At 39.2% G+C, this 3,605-nt stretch overlaps 1 non-coding gene across 1 annotated transcript; it reads right to left on the reverse strand.

Moving 5' to 3' along the window:
• Positions 1–762: 762 nt before the first annotated feature.
• On the reverse strand, positions 763–881 carry LOC117992636 (5S ribosomal RNA). The gene has a single exon (XR_004675082.1). It is a non-coding gene; the product is annotated as a 5S ribosomal RNA (ribosomal RNA).
• Between the last annotated feature and the right edge of the window lie 2,724 nt (positions 882–3,605).

Here is a 3,605-nt window from a genome sequence, read left to right on the forward strand (position 1 = left end):
ACCAGCTGAGGACCGGACAATATGTAAACCCGGGGGGGGGGGGGGGGGGGGAGGCAATCATTCGAAAGCTTTCCAATATCGGCCTGAAATGGACAAGTTTTTCATTAGTTTACGTATTAACTTCATGTAAATATACCTAGGGCTGGTAGGATAATAATTTGCTATCAATTCATACCTACTGAATATTTTTGTTTTCTGTTTTTTACATAGGTCGAAAACTATTCGAGTAAATTGATAGGTTTGCTTATGAATATATTTTCATAAGAACTAATTAGAACTAGCTTATGATACACTACCTACTACACCAATTTTAAACCCCTATTTCACCCCCTTGGGGTTGAATTTTCAAAAATCCTTTCCTAGCGAGTGCCTACATCATAATAGCTGTCTGCATGCAAAATTTCAGCCCGATCCGTCCAGTAGTTTGAGCTGTGCATTGACAGATCAGTCAGTCAGTCAGTCAGTCATCTATTCCTTTTATATTTTTAAAGATAACATCAGTATTTTCGTTTTTTTTCTGGGCATAAAATATGTTTTATTAGCTTTAAAACAAAAAAATTGGTGCAGTTTTCCAAAAACAGACGAGTGGTCGCGTGCACGGACACTGTCCACGGAGCACGGAGTTAATAAATTGCAATCTGCAGGAAGATTAGCGACTAGCGCGAGTTCATTGCACGGCTACAGAAATCCATAGAGCAGCTAACACAATTTTTTCTAAAAAAACACAAAAAAATACCTTAAAAATAAAGAAAAAAATAAAAAAGCCAACATCACGCGGTGTTCCCAGGCGGTCACCCATCCAAGTACTGACCGCGCCCGATGTTGCTTAACTTCGGTGATCGGACGAGAACCGGTGTATTCAACATGGTATGGACGTTGGCGATTCTTGCATCAAAAATATTGTACTAAAGTTAAACAGGTATGAAATTATTATAGAAATGAATAGTATCTATAGTACGCGACAGGTCGAGATGGCAATCGGGGTGTAGACGCCCCTCACACCCGCACAGCCCCCGCGCTAAGCCAGTGCAAGATAGCGGGGGTGCGGCTTTTGTACACGTGTTTTTGAATCGTTTAAATAATTTACTACATACTGGTTTCGGAGGCCCGTACCCCGTATGGCCGAGAAGACCACTGCGCTTTGGGGTACAACCACCTCTAGGTGTCAAAGTTTTTTTTTGTACAACAAAATTGGGGGGAGTTTATCAACTCAAGTGAATCCAAACTTAATCCACTCCCTGTTAGTTATGACGGCAGATTGCCGGTTCCATACGGCACCTGTTATTGCAAAGCATAATTATTTAGCGCATATGCACTTTCGTCAAAATTGAGTCACAGTAGGTTGGGCTTGCTAGTGAAAACTGTGGGAACTAGAGAGAGAAAACTAACCATTTGACGATTTTCTTGTCGTATTGCAACCGCCCGCGGCACTGCTCTCGGGGTAATTTAAAAAAATCTGGTCTTATTACGGTAAAAGAAGACAATGAAACCTTATTCCTTGACTACCTTATAATGGGAACCTCTGTGAAAAATTTCAGCTTTCCAGGTCCAAGGGTTTGGCTGGGCGTTGTTGAACCAGTCAGTGAGTGTGTCAGGGTTTTTCTTACATAATGTACCTATTGCTTAGAGAAAGGAGGGGGTTTTTAGTCGGTAGGAGTCCGGTACTATGTCCATGAGGATTTTCCCCTCCTAAGCGAAAAAAAAAGATTGCCGGTTCCATACGGCATCTGTTATTCCGAATGCATTATTATTTATGCACTTTCGTCAAAATTGAGTCACACTAGGTTGGGCTTGCTAGTGAAAACTGTGGGAACTAGAAAGAGAAAACTAACCATTTGATGACTTCCTTGGCACAGTGAGTGGTGAGTGATATGGTACTATTAATTACTAGCTTCAGCCCGCGACTTCATCCACGTGATATAATCCACCTTATCTTTCTCCTGTAGTGTCGTATTACCATCCCATCGGGCTATGAGAGTGCATCTGTGCGCACACCTTAATTATAATTTGTACAACAGAAGTTATTCCAAGTTGTTACGGTAGGTAGTCAATCTTGATAACCTCTCTGTGGCAGTGGTAAGCGCTGTGGTCTTATTAGTGGGAGGTCCCGGGTTCGATTTCCGGCAGGGAAATTGAGGAATTTTATACATTCTAAATTTTCTTTGGTCTGGTCTGGTGGGAGGCTTCCGCGTGGCTAGTTACCACCCTATACCGGCAAAGCCTTGCCGCCGAGCGATTTAGCGTTCAGGTGCGATGCCGTGTAGAAACCAAGGGGGTTAAAGGTTTAATAAAAACTGCCATACCTACCCCTTCCAGGTTATTCCGCTTTCATCTTAGACTTCATCATCACTTACATCAGGTGAGATTGCAGTCAAGGGCTAACTTGTATTGAATAAAATAAAATAATCTTCAGTAACAATCCTAAGTCGGTGAAACTGTACATAGATTAGGTACCTAATAGGTATACACCCTCACCCGGGTAGGGTATAAAAAAACCAAATAGTAAATCTTTCCTCCTGCCTTTTACGTTTCAGAAAAAATACTACACAGCTGAGTGTAAGAAAAAAATGTAAACAATCTTTTTTTTAAAGCGCTGACTTGGACAAGACATGGACGCAAGTTGAGTAAGGTAAATGATCGAGTTACGGCACTTATTGAGAAATCGAGGTCATAGGTAATATTTTTTTTAAATTTACTCACTGAACGTTTAGGAAATCACTTCATGTTTTATGAATTTCTAGCAGCCAACGACGGTTTGGATCAGCGAAAATATAAATCCTCTTTATTCTGTATCCCATGAGAATTTGGAAATTTTGGCATTTATTTATTGTCTACATAATAAAGAGAACATCTGTACAAAATTTCAGCTTGCTTAGTCAAAGGGTTTGGACAGGGTGTTGATGAGTCAATCAGTGAGTCAAAAGTTTTTTTTTTTAAAGAATATTCTAAAAATAGTAGCAGACTCTGATTGTTATCGGAAAATCCTTCTAAAAAAGAGACCATTAAGTTCTGCTTTTTGATCCCCTTTTTCAAAGAAATTAAAATAGGTCGGTAATAGATCGTCTTACCCTATGCCAAACACCAAAACGCAATAGATTTACAACAAAAAACCGACATGTGCCAAGGATCAGTTTTGTGAAAAAAAAAACTTTTGTAAAAAATATTAGTAAGTTTGTGAAGCCATTAACAGATAAGAGTAGTCCCATTAGAGAATAGATAAACTTGTTGTTATTAAGAAGTGGCATATACGGATTTCCTAACATGGTGGTTTTGTATACTGATAGCAAGAGGGGTAATTAATGCCTTTATTTGTGGTTAAAATGTAAAAACAAACACTTATACTTATTACCTAGTTTTAAAGCTTAGTACATCGTCATCATTCAAAGATTGACTGACTGACTGATCTATCAACGAACAGCTTAAACTACTGGACGTATCGGGCTAAAATTGGGCACGCAGATAGCTATTATGACGTAGGCATCCGCTAAGGAAGGATTTTACAAAATTAACCCCTAAATGGGTAAAATAGGGATTTGAAATTTGTATGAAAGTCTGTGAGTTTAAAAAAAATGAAAGGTGTAAAATAGGTGTTCGAAATTTATGTA

This window comes from Maniola hyperantus, chromosome 21 (assembly GCF_902806685.2).
Source record: "Maniola hyperantus chromosome 21, iAphHyp1.2, whole genome shotgun sequence".
NCBI lineage: Eukaryota > Metazoa > Arthropoda > Insecta > Lepidoptera > Nymphalidae > Maniola > Maniola hyperantus.